Below are 13,830 nucleotides of genomic sequence, written 5' to 3'. Positions count from 1 at the left end.
TATTTTATTTTATTTATCTTTATTGTTGGAAGTATTACAGATGTCCCATTTTTCCCCCATTGATCCCCTCCACCCTGCATCCACCCCACCTCCAGGCCTTCCCGATACCAATGTCTGTGTCCATAGGTTATGCATATAAGCATTTAAGTTCTTTAATTAATCTCTCCCCACCCACACCTTCCCTCTGAGATCCCTCATCTGTTCCATGTTTCCATGTCTCTGGAGCTATTGTGTTCATCAGTTTATTAAGTTCTTTAGATTCGACATAGAAGCGAGATCATGTGATGTTTGTCTTTCTCTGCCTGGCTTATTTCCCTTAGCATAATACTCTCCAGGCCCCTCCATGCTGTCCCAAAGGGTAAGAGATCCTTCTTATTACAGCTGCATAGTGTTCCATGGTGTGAATGTCCCACAGCTTTTTATCCACTCATCTACTGATGGGCACTTGGGCTGTTTCCAGATCTTAGCTATTGTAAATTGTGCTGCTATGAACACAGGGGTGCATAAGTTCTTTCTGGTTGGTGTTTCGGGTTTCTTAGGATATATTCCTAGAAGTGGGATCACTGGATCATAGGTTCCATTTTTAATTTTTTGAGGAAACTCCATATTGTTTTCCACAGTGGCTGCCCCAGTCTGCATTCCCACCAGCAGTGCACTAGGGTTTCCCTTTCTCCACACCCTCGCCAGCACATGTTGTTTGTTGATTTGTTGATGGAGCCATTCTGACAGGTGGGAAGTGATACCTCGTTCTGGTTTTAATTTGCATTCCTCTGATGATTAGTGACTTTGAGCATCTTTTCATATGTCTCTTAGCCATCTGTATGTCCTCTTTGGATTTGGAGAAGTGTCTATTTAGGTCCTTGGCCCATTTTTAATTGGATCAGAAGATGTTTTTAGCTTCTTACTTATAGATATGTGGAAGTTAAGCAGTTCCTTTTTAACCTGCTTTTTTGGTTCTATGTGTGGGTTGTTTCAAGCCATATCACACAATGAAAAAAGAATATAAGCAAGTTTACCAAGTAAATGCTATTAAGTGATGTGCAGATTATAGCAAGTGGATTCTTTGGATGGCTTTCATTTTTGAAATTATTTGCCAACAAAGCTTTGTGGATCTAACCCATAATGAACTCTTGATCTTCATGAAACCCTACCGAGAGGTAAGTCATTATTATTCCCAGTTACAGAAAGTGGAGGTTTGTGTAAGCGCAGAATTCAAAGCAGATAAACTATGTATCTTGTTATTCCAATGATGATGGATCGAAGTTAAATAATACATTGCGCTTGAACATGCTTATAAGAAATAGCAAGCTGGACTCTAACAGAAAGGTACGTTATTACAGAGTTCATCCACAGCTTGGCCTAGAACTAAAATGTTAAAGAATTAATCAATGCTGGCCATTTTGTATGGTCAGTTACCAATATTTCTCCTGTAGTCTTTTGTAATAATGAAATAATTTATTAAACAAGCATTTATTAAGTTTTTACAGTAGCACGCCAGTCCCCATGTTAGGCACTGAGGATACAGTGGTGAAGGAGATAGACTGACATCCAACTGGAGGAGAGAAGAGTATGAGAAAGCAAAAAAAAGGGGAAAAAAAGATTTTTAATAAAGATTATGAAAAGTCTATGAAGAAATGCACTGGTATGTTCGAGAATAAGTGGGTGGAGGCTTAAATCATATTCAGTTGTTGTGTCAGGGTCCAGCCATTTAAAAAGGCAGAAATCACACTAACAGACTTTAATGTAGGAATAAGTTAAATAGGTATTGAAAACCTGGGAAAGCACAAAGGAAACATTAAGATGTCCGAGGTAATAACTAGGAAGCAATGACCACAACTAGGGCTGGGGAGGTGGGCAAAAGCAGCTAAAGTAATCAAAGCCTAGAAGCTCAGGGGTCAGACCCTTTTGAGGGAGGACTCAACCTCGTAAGGAGAGCCCTGCCCAGGCGTTGGTCCTGAGAGCACACCAGAAAAAGTCTAGAACCAGTTGCTGTTGCCAGGGTGACAGTGACAAAAATAAACAGGAAGGAACACCAGTGTCGTCGCCCCCACTCCCCCTCGCTTGCAATGAAACCTCTAGTCTAATGAAACCTCTTGTTGAACCTAACAGGGAGGTTGGCTGACAAAAGCAATGAGAAATGTAGTTTGCAGAGCTCCAGCCCCAGCCCCACATTGTGGAATGCAAGGTCGGATTTGGAGCTAAGAGACAATCACGTGTCAGGAGATCGAGGAAGGGCTTTCTAAACAAGTAACATTTGAACTCAGATCTGAAGAATGAAAATAAGCCCCATGTGTTAAGAATTGAGAGAAGAGCATTTCAGACAGAAAAGGGCTTAAACAGTACATCAGAAAGGAGACGGGAGCATGAGGAGGGAGGGGGAAGTGGTCTGAGATGCAGCTGGAGGGAACTAAAGCCAGGATGGAGCCAGCTCACACTCACAAATGTATAGGCTCCTGGGCGTTATACTAAATACACACACACCCCTTATGACATATGTAGGTATTCTAAGAGCACTGGGAAGCCACTGATGGTTTAAGAAAAATGATAGATTATTTACTAGCATCCGTTGAATACAAGGCAACATGCTAGACAAGGGTTCCCGCAAACAAAGAACTCCTTCTCTCTACCTCCTACACCTGTTCCTCTGCCTATATTTTGTTTTCTGCTTAATGACACCACCCTTTACCCAGTTTCCCAAACCAGAAACGTCTGAGTCATTCTTTCCTCTCACTCCCCACATCCAGTTAGTCACCAAATTCTGTCAACTCTAGTAATAGTTCCTAGGCTAACCCTCTGTTCTCTCTTCCCACTGCTACCAACTTGGTCTCTGTACCTCCAGATTGCCTTCGTGCTGCGACCAGCATGATCAATCCAGAACATAATCTCTCCATGCTAAACTCCACTGGAAAACTGTGGCAGATGGGCCCAAGCCCCCAGTAGGCACCCAAGGCCCTCTACAATCTAGCCTCACCCTCCTCCAACTTTATATTTCCCCCCTTCAACTTTATGTAAACCTGACCATCTGCAGTCACCCCTTCAAGCCATGTCATTTTATGCCTCGGTGCCTTTGCTCAGGCTGGCTAATCTTTTAAGATTTAGCTTGGGCATTAATTCTTCCAGGAGCCCTTCCCTAAATCCCCAGATTGAACTAAGTGTCCACCCTCTGTGCTCCTGCTTATCACTGCATTGAGTTGGAATAATCTGCTTCCATGATCCCTCCCCCACTTCACAGTAAATTCCCTGAGGCAAAGACTGTTCACCTTTGTAGCTCAGTAAATTGTAGGTATTCATTACTGAGCTGACCAACAGAATTGACCTTGCATTACACTCAGCGAGTAACAGGAGACAGACCTGGCAGAAAAGCTTCATATCCCAAGCTTAGAACATGGGAAGATTCCCTGCAGGCATAAGCAAGTGGGCGTCTCATGAGGCGCAGGACAGAGGGCTGACTGTGGCATCATCTCCAAATGAAGTTGTACATGAGGTTTCATACTCTGTGTGTATTAAAAAGCATGAATATTTTAAAAGTGAATATTGAAATATGAATGATTTTTATTTCCTCTCTTTGCTCCTTTTTATTGATTTTGAGAGAGAGAGAGATATCTATTTGTTCCACTTATTTATGCATTCATTGGCTGTTTCTTCTCTGTGCCCTGACTGGGGATCGAACCCACAGCCTTGGCGTATCAGGATGATGCTCTAACCAACTGAGCGACCTGGCCAGGGCCTGTTGCTTCACTTTTTTAATATACTGGTAGCCTCCAAAAGAAAAAAAAAAATGGACGTGAGATAATATCAAACTGTTTCATCAAGGTACATACATCATAATTAAATTAATAACATCAACTTGGAAGAGGTGAGATCAGATTGATGCAAAATTGTTTCTTGCCCCTGGGGCAGGAAGAACAGGTACATGGCAAGTGGATCATGCAATAACTATGCTGGATGAAGAAACGGGTAGCTAGGCATCTAGTCTATGGCAATCAGACAACTAGAGGAAGAATTTGTCCACGCAAAAGAGGGCATTCAGGATAGAAGACAGGAAAGGGAGTGTCTGAGGCAAAAATAACAGAAAACCCTTTGAGCCTGCACTTGGAGAGGCTGCCCTGGCCTGCAAGGTGAGCTAGTTATTCTGGAGCACTATCACCAGAGCCTGAGACCATTAAACATTCAAGTTATACATCAGCCCTCAGCTCTGCTCCTGGGAAAACTGCCTGGTATTCACCCTGTGGAGTGGATCCTGTGGACTCTCTGACACCAACACCCAGTCCCAGATAGAAGTTCCAGTTCTGGAGGAAATAGGAACACTGTCGTCCCCTCAAAAACTAAGAGAGTTCATGTTAATTCTAAGAGACTGACTGTCCTCTGGGCCCTGTCAAAAGCGAGTGTTTCAATCTAGTATGTGGCGACCCAAAGGAAGTGAATTCACCAAGGTAACGCCATCAGCGCCCCCGCAGGCCTCAGTGGTCCGCTAGTGACCCCTGTGCCCTTCCATCCTCACGAGCAGGCGAGGAGGCAAGTGGGCAGGTGGGCGTCTGCAGCGCTTGACCAGAGCACAAACGGCGAAGAAGGGGTATCTTGGGAAAGGGGACAACCTCCTAAGCACACAGAAAAGCACACAACCTAACCGCGTAGCCTCGAGAGAACAGCGTGTGCGTCTTCAGACTCATTCGTCCACCCAGCAATTACTGGGTGCCAGCTATGGATGTGTCCAGAATGCGCTCGACGGCAGAGATCTGAGACAAAGAGGCCTCTGCCCTCTAGGAAAGGAGGCTACCGTCTTTTGAAGTTCCCTGTCACAGAAGCTCGAAGTGACTCAAATATCCCAAGTCTCTGAAAAGTGGCATGTCAGGAGCTTGAATGATAAATTTTCAGCTGAATGATAAACGATATAAAGTGTTTTCAGCTTTCTCAGTGTATCTTTTCCATGGTGATTCTACCGCTAAACTGACTTTTCTCCTCAAAGTTTTTATCTGAAAACTCTGCACTGCAACCAGCGTGGGCCCCGCTGGGGTGCCGGCAGCACTGAGAGTCCGAGGCCCCTCCAGGCCGCGCCCCGGGCTCTCCTGTCCCTGCGGGCTGCTCAGCACATTATGATGCAGGAGCAATGGAACAATGCCCAGAGCAGCCTGCCCCCCCCCCCCCCATTCCTTCACTAAGTGGTCAGTTGCCTGCCCGGTAGACACAACCCCCTTCTGCCAAGGAAATGTGAAAAGCTGGAAGCGTGCCACTGGGAGACGGATCCCCTGCTGGACATCCAGGAGGTCTCGGGGTCTGTTCCAGCCTCGCCTCTGTGTAAGTGACTCTGGCTACGGCGGCTTTGGTGTGACCTGAGGGAGAAGGAATGGATAGCTCAATGAATTTCAAAGAATTCAAGGACAAAGTGTCTATTTTCTTCATACCTTGCTCTTTTCCTCCTAGTTTCATTTTTTGTACCGTAACCAGAACAAGCAGGGAAGCTCAGAGCCAACGCCTGGTTACTGGGTTTCTTAAAAATAATTCATTGAGTGTTTGAGATGGAAATAAAAATGAGTTTTCCAGATTCTCTTCAAATTTTGATTTTTCAAACTGTTACCCCAGTTTTCTTCCATGAGTGCCTGAGAATTGAATGGATTTGTGGGAAGATAGTCATTTTCAATTGTTCAAATGGGAGAGAAGATCCAGAACCCAGGGCTCTCCTGTCACAGCTGAAAGGTTAGTTAGGGGGTCCCATAGTCAAGAGAGAGGAGGCCACAATACTCAGACCTTCGCAAAGGTGTAATCGGAAATGCAGCCTAGAATTGTGACCAATCCTAAAAATGTTATTAGTGTGTTAAGAATCTTAGAAATAACCATCTAAGTAAATGTTCTACTTCGAAGTGCTGTGAAGACCTAGCCTCAGAGCACCAAGTGTCACAGAGAACAGCTGGAACAAGTGATGGGTAAAACCATAAGCGCGTCCATATAATTACAGAAGTAGCACACAAAAGAAAAAGACGAGAGATTCTAGATTGTTAGTATAGGGGTGTTCACTATGGAATTCTTTTCATTTTGCCCTAGGTTTGAAATTTTTTTATAATAAAATATCGGGGAAGAGACCACATGGGAATGGTAATTAGCAGATACTTCTAGAGAACATTTTATGGGCATTTATACACACCGCTCTGAATTAGACAGTCAGAAAAGCCTACAGAAACACTTCCACACTGGCTCCCAGATGCCCACTCTCTCTTCTTCCTAATTTCCATTAAAACTCAAGTTGTGCCAGTTCCAAAAAATTCCCAAAGACTGCATTTATTCCTGGGAAAATGAAGACTTCCCACCACCACTCTAGGGTGGTACTTTTGCATCCACACTACTATTAGCTCTGATGCGGCCTTGGTCATCCTTGGAGCATTGCCCAGATGGGGAATTCTGGTGACATCATGGGAAGTCTAGGGCAAAGCTGAAGTTGCTCCACCCTGAAATATATGCAGCTCATAGCTTCTCTGGGCTTGGTTCCCCCGTTAAACCACTGGCATTAGCTTCTGGTCTATGATCAGATTTAATGTAGACTATCTCTACTTTTTCTTTTACTAAAAGCCAGCAGCGCTTTTTCAAATGAAAATTATACTGTAATTCGGCAGAAAAGTGCAGCCTGGTGTAAATTTCTGCTGAAATTAATCTACACTCAGAGTTGAAAAAGAGAAAAAAAGGAGAATTGGGGGAGGGAAACACTGATTAAGAGAAATAACAAAGAATCTAAGGACTGCTAGCGATAGGGTAAGGTAGTCCACCTCCAGTAGCATCAGGTTCCTTACGCCCTCCCTGCTCAGCAACAGTTAGGGCCTCGCCTGTGACATCACTCTGTGTCTTGCCTGCTTAATTAGATGGATAGGACAGTTAATGGGCCTAGTGAAAGGCATAAATTATTGGGAAAATATGAACTGTGATTGTGAAAGCTAATACACAGACCTGGTAGAACAAAAATAACAAAAGATTCTGTGTATGTGAAGTGAAGCTGCTTTGTGCTCGCACAATGGCCCACAGCAGCCCTGCCTTGCTTCTCTCCTTTAATTCACACATTCACTCGACACATATGTATTGTAATTCCATATATACTCATTCATGTCCTTTAATGTGATAAATTTATTTTTAATACTAAGATTCAGTTTTTACTTATGAGTTTTATATTTTAGACCTATACTGCCCATATAATATTAAATAAAGCAAGATAGCGTGGAATTTCATAAAGAATTTACATAAATAAGCCTTGCTGTTTTTAAGATATTTATATAGAATCTACAAATGTTCAACTTATTAATATGAATGACATTATTGCAAATTTCACTTGCAACATCTCCCTGCACTGACTTTAATCACAAGGACTATGGTCACTTTCTCTGGCATGCAACAGTCACAGGGTGATGAGAGAGAGACATAAATGTGCTATGCATGTTCTTCATTTATCCTTATTAAAAACTTTTCCCTGGGTAATGATGAAAATGTTCTAAAGTTAGTTTATGGTGATGGTCGCACCACTCTGTCAATATGCTAAAAATCATTGAATTGTACCCTTTAAATGAGTGAAGTTGATGGTATGTAAATTGTACCTCAGTAAAGCTGTATTAAAAATGGATCCATGGATAAAATTATGAGGAAAACAAAACTATCTGTAAAAGTCTAGCGCACATAAATCAGGGTTATTCTGTATCACCAAAATTAGCAACAATATCTCAGTGAGGGTTGTTCATGGGGCAAGAGGGCTGGGGAGCTGACTGTCAGGATGATCTGCTATGATCCCCACCAGAGAGCACAGCAGGGCACAGGGAACTTAGAGCGGGAACCAGGAATCATCCACTGCTTTCTAAGGGAAAATCATTTCTCAAACATCTGTTAGCCACTGGTCACAATTAATTTTGGCACATCTTACAAGAGATTGTGATGTTCCAAATAGGTCTGCACCATGATTGGTAACTGTTGATTTAATGTAATGGGAAAATATGAATATCTATGCTATGCAATATATAATACACATTTATGTATATATACATTTGTGAAGCTGAAATATATATATACATATGTATACATATATATACCAAACTTTAATATTGTCTGCAGGTATTGAGGGTAAACCTAATAAATAGTTAAAGAGCTGATCCTGCTTTTGGGCCATTGACAGAATGTGAGGTGGTGTGTGTGTGTGGCCAGGTTTGTTTCACAAAGCAAGTCATATGTCTTAGGAACAGTGCAGTCTTGACTAATTAACCAAGATAACTGGAGGGGGGGTGGCGTTATGAGACACACATTGATAATCTCAAATCACAGTAAAAACTAGTTAAAATTCAGCATACATTTACCATCTATACACATTATTCAAAGGTGTCAAAGTAATTCTAAAACAAATGTTTAGAAACAAAAAAACAATCACACCAGAGAAGATAAAAGACACTATTACATTTTCTGCTCCTTAGCTCACCTCCGCTTTGTTTCAAGGTTCAAGGTGGACGAGAGGGGCAAGTCCCAATCAAGGCGGCCAGTCTGCTGAGGCCCTGCCCTTCCTGCCATTTCCTTCTCCCTCTCTGTGGCCCTGAATCCACAGCCACACCTGCTCCCCTGGGAGATCATCTGCTGATTGTTCTCTGGGGGGGGTGATGTTCTCACATACAAGAGATCCTGGAAGCCACCTAAGTGATTGCGCTGGAGAGGGTATTACCTATTCCAAGGGGCCACTGATTAGCACGCATTTGTAAACACTAGCCTTACCCTCCAATATGTGGATGTTGTCACTCTCTTGGAGTGATTTTTTTTCCTAAAATGGGTATTCTATCACCCACTTCTAGATGAACAAGAGTTGACTATTGTATTTCATCAAATCTAAGATCCATCAATTATAATGTATACCATTATGTTATGGACCACTGAGAAAGAAAAAAAATGCTGCTAATTACATAATTCAATGCTTTCTCATTAGTTAGATTTCTTCCACATGATATCTGTGCCACTGTCCTCTGTGCATTTCTTAAAGGGATGTTCTACTCTCATCTCTGGCACCTTTTTTTGAGCCTCTGACTTGCATTCTGCAAGTTTTGTCCTGGGACTTTCTTAATCTTACCATACGATATCAACAAAAGGTTTACAAGTACCCATTAGGAACACATTTTAAATGGTAATTAAATGCAACCCATGTAATACAAGCAATGTACATAATTTAATACAAATAACCATGATTAAGTTCATGCACATGCAGCAAAATGACAACCACTATGTCATTGTCTCCCAGTGGCCGCAAGATATATTCCATTTCAGAGTTGCTAAGCTGAGGAAAAAATATGTTTCTTAGAGTGGATGGAATTTGGGAAATATGGAATTAGCAGTGATCAAGAGGGAACCCACCCTGGCAAATGCTGAGTAGACTGTACTTTACGACACAGGGTCAGGTGTGGTGGACAAACCCAGGCATCACTTAGACGCTCACTGTTTGATAGCCGCGGTGTTCACTATTTTTTATACGTCAGTGCATTCAGTCATCCCAGCACCGCACTGAGTTGGGTAGTTTTATTCTCATTTTATAGATGAGAAAATTGAGCTCAGAGATATTAGTAACACAGTCCAAGGTCACAAAAGTAGCAGGTGATGGAGCCCAGATACAAACCTGGATGTGTCTGACTCCAGAATCTGTTATATCCCCACCGAACTAGTTTCCATACTGGCCTTATGTCACTTAAGTTCTGACAGCAACTGTAGTTGAAGTTCACCTGGTCCAGGTATTCCTCAAGGGGTCCCTTAAGTCGGAATTTTATGGAAATGAGATAGAATTGTCTACACAATATGCTATGAGAACTACACACAAGTGAGAGCACAGTGAGCATATGCATATATAAGTATATACGTACAACCAGCAGCTGGCAAGTGAGAGGGTGGTTTAGGCTGCTCTGGCTAATGCACAGAAGGAAGACTCGCAGGCTCCTTACAACCCTCCATTGCATAGAGGTGTTTTGCATCTACATTACTTCCTTTATCACAATATCAAACATCCTCGTTGGCTATAGGAGCCCTGGATTTCACTGTTGGGTAGTTGCAGGCCAACTGTGAGCTATGGGTCACGACTGCCGGCTTCCGTTCCCCCAAAGACCACGATCAGGATCCCCCGACAGCAGCTCAGCTCAGGTGTGGACAGCAGCCCTCCGGCCGCGTCACCCGCTGAGTCGAGCTAGAGCTCTTCCTAAGCCATGGGCCTCACATTTGAAATAAGAGTCAAGATTAGTGTTGAAATGTTCTTGAAACTGTACTATGGACTTTATTGTCTATTTTTGTTTCTTTCACAAAAGACTTCATCATGAAAAGGAGGAAGCCCAAACTGAAGTGAGTCGTAAACGCTGTCTCCGAGAGAGGCCTGTGGCTTGGCCCTGAGCTGAGGTACGAGGCGGCGGCGACAGGGAGGGGACTGCGCTGAGCTGCACCATCCCTGCTCTCCTTCCCTTTGTCTCTCCCTTTCTCTTCCCCTTCCTTTTCTGCTCACTTCACCTTCCAGGCTTGCTTTTCCCCTTTCCCTCTCCTGGGAATTCAGTGTACCAAAGATGCTGCTATGATGATCTGCTTTTCTAGATCTCAAGAAGGGACATGTGACCTGAGAGGAGAGTCTGAGCTGAGAGGGACAAAACTGTAAGAAATCACAGCTGTTCTGGAAAATGAAGGGTGAACAGTTGCTGTGATGTTGCTTGTCCACCTGGCCCAAAAGGCTGCTGGCCTTAGCTTTCCTTCCTCCAATACACCTTGCTCTCCTTTAAAAATGCTCTTTTCTAAAGATTTCTTGTCATATCCAGGAGATCTTCATATATTTGGGCCCCCAAAGAACCCAGTTGAGAGTTGGAGCACTTGCTGTGTCCTCTGGTTCTCTCAGGCGGCTTCACTGTCTCCTAACCATTGAACGATGGTGGAATAAATGTCTTGTCCTGCTGTATCAGTTCTGGAGGAGAGAAAATATAAATGGCAATGGGTGATTTTCCTAACCATTCAATCACTGTGAAAATTCTCTCATTGCTCTTGCCAAGCTCTGTCCTTGGAAAGCTGAAGTGGTTTAGTGTAGCCTTGTGCACTCATGGCCTGAACCTCAGAACTCGTCCATCTCCCTCCCCTACCCTCTCCTCCCACCTTCTCTTACTTTCTCTTTCCACGTATTATTATCCCCATTAATTTTTTTAAACAATCACAAACTGACAAATATTTCCTGAATCTTTTAAGAATAGTTTTCCAATTCGATGCCCTATTATCCCCAGGTATTTTAGTTTGCATTTCCTATAATCAAAGACATTCTTCTACATCTCCATATCCAAAATTTTACCATCAAAATCAGGACATGCACATTGCACATTATCACCACCTAATCCTGAGACCCCATTTAAATTCTGCCAACTATCCCAATAAGGACCTGCAAAGCTAGAGGGTCCAGTTCAGAATTGCACACTGGGTTTAGTTGTCTTGTCTCTTTTAGTCTCCTTCAGTCTGTGACAGTGCTGTGGTCTTCCTTTGTCTTTCATTACGATGACATTTTTTAAGATCCCAAGCCACTTATTTTATAGGATGTCCCTGAATTTGGATCTGTCTGATGTTTCCTAATGATGGGATTCAAGTCATGCATCTTTGGGAGGAATATCACAGAAGGACGCTATGCGCTGCTCATTGCGTCCTGTCTGGTGGTGCACTATTCTGACAGCCCCGTTGCTGACAGTGTTCACAAATCGCTTCATTAAGAAGTGTCTGCCTGGCTCTTCACCGCAAAGTTACTTTTTCCCCTTTGAAATTAATGAGTATGTTGGTTTGAACTATGTAACTATTCTGTTCCTCATCAAGCTTTTCATTAATTTATTTATTTATATCAGTACAGAGTCTCATGGTCTCCTATTGCATTGGATCAATCCCCAGGATGTAACTGATTTCCCATCTCTCGCACCAAACTCTCTCCCCTCGGATGCCCTCCTCACCCTGCTCAGGCTCTGATTTCCTGCACTGGGCTGCACCCCCTCTCCTGATAATCGACACCCTCCTGCCTCCCTTGGGTTCTGGACAGTAGCTCCCTACTCCCCCCACCGCAGATTCCTGCCTCTCTTTGTTCAGCTAATGGATTTAGAACTGAATTGTTCAGGAAGGGACGGGAACAGGAAGGGGAAGGACACCTTCTGTCGTCTTCGGTTCTCTCCTTTTTCCCTCTTTCCCATTCCTCCTGACTATCCTATCCTGACCCCTCTCACCTTTGCCAGTTCCCACATCCGTCTTTCCAAGCACTCAGGGCAGGACTGAGCCTTGAGCAACCACATAAGCTCCTCTAGTCAGACTATGAGGGCCTAGCTCCTGGCGTGGGGACTTGCAAGCTGTGTGACGCTGGCCGAGGTTACTTTCCGTCTCCAAGCCCCAGCTGCCTGGTGTATAAAATGAACATCCTAATAACGCTGCTCCACAGTGTGGCCAGACTCAGCCAAGGCAGGGCCTGCAAAGCCTCTATTGCCTCCCGCAAAACGAGCACTGGATAAAGCCTGTTGACGGCTATCTTCCTTCCTCCCTGTTTCAGTGGAGGTTGTTTTATCTCTTTTTTCTTTTTCCCCCCGAATGCTTTCTTTTGCTTCATTCTTTTTATGTTTTGGCTTCTCTGAACTATTTTACTTTCTTGCCCTTCATGACTCATTTTACTTTATGTTCATGCATAAGGTGTGCTCAAGGGAGGCAGTCACTGAGTTGCCACCAGCAGGTCTGTGGGGACTCCCACACTCGCCATGCCCTGTCATAGGCTCGTAGGATGTCAGGCAGCGGTAGTCCCTGCACTCCACGACCCTGGCTGGGACAGCAGCGACAGTGCTCACTGTTTACCCATTAGCGTAGGCGAGAGTGGGGAGAAAGAGTCTCTAAGAAAGGACTGAGGTGGAAATATTTGCACAGTGAAGGACCCCTCCTCTAACTGGCATGGAGTTGTGAGAGGGAAGGGTGATCTTTGGATCACTTGAGCAGAATTATACTCTGGGGTCTCGTTCCCTTCTTGGAATTCTGTGATTCTGAATCACAGAAGGTGAAATCCAACGGCATAGAGCCATTGCTGTCTGTCGAAGCAGTTCCCGGAGAGAGAGCAGGAGATGGGTGACCGTCATTGACTAGATCCACACCCACTGTGTACCTCTGAACCGAGGCCTCAGTCATGCTGAATGATCGGGAAGAAATGTTCCCAGTTTAGGGTAGTTTTGATGCCCTCTTTAACAAAAGCTGACTTGCAAACCCTGAATGCTGGAAAGAGTGGTGGCACGTTAATTAGACAGAAAGTAATGGTTTAGGGGATCTGGGGCACATGTTGGAAGCTTCCCCGAGAGGCCTTTCCTAACCACCTGATTAGTTAGTGCTGCGAGCGCCACACCCCAGGCACTTTTCATCCCCTGTACCTGTTCTAGAGTTTTTGGAGCCTTTATCATCCAACATCTTTATTTTTTTTATTGATTTTTGAGAGAGACAGACATCGATTTGCTGTCCCACTTATTGATGCATTCGTTGGTTGCTTCTTGTATGTGCCCTGACCAGGGATTGGACCTGCAACCCTGGCGCATGGGGCGACAGTCTAACCAGTCGAGCTACCTGGCCAGGGCCACATCTCTTTTTGACTTGGTTACTCTGTCCCTCCATAGCGCGTAAGCTGCATGAGGGGAGGGATCTTATGGGTCCTGCTCGGATGTATCTCCAGTGCTCAGCACACCACCGAGCATATTGTAGCTGTTGATAAAATTTGTTGAATGAGTGAATGAGCAAGGCTACCTACATGGGAGATTAAATTTTCTCTGCATCTGTTCACCGTGTGTCCACTTGGTCTGTTTTACAATGTCTGCGCAGAAGCAC

This window comes from Miniopterus natalensis, chromosome 1 (genome assembly GCF_054644295.1).
Source record: "Miniopterus natalensis isolate mMinNat1 chromosome 1, mMinNat1.hap1, whole genome shotgun sequence".
Classification (NCBI taxonomy): domain Eukaryota; kingdom Metazoa; phylum Chordata; class Mammalia; order Chiroptera; family Miniopteridae; genus Miniopterus; species Miniopterus natalensis.
This window is presented reverse-complemented; position numbering follows the sequence as displayed.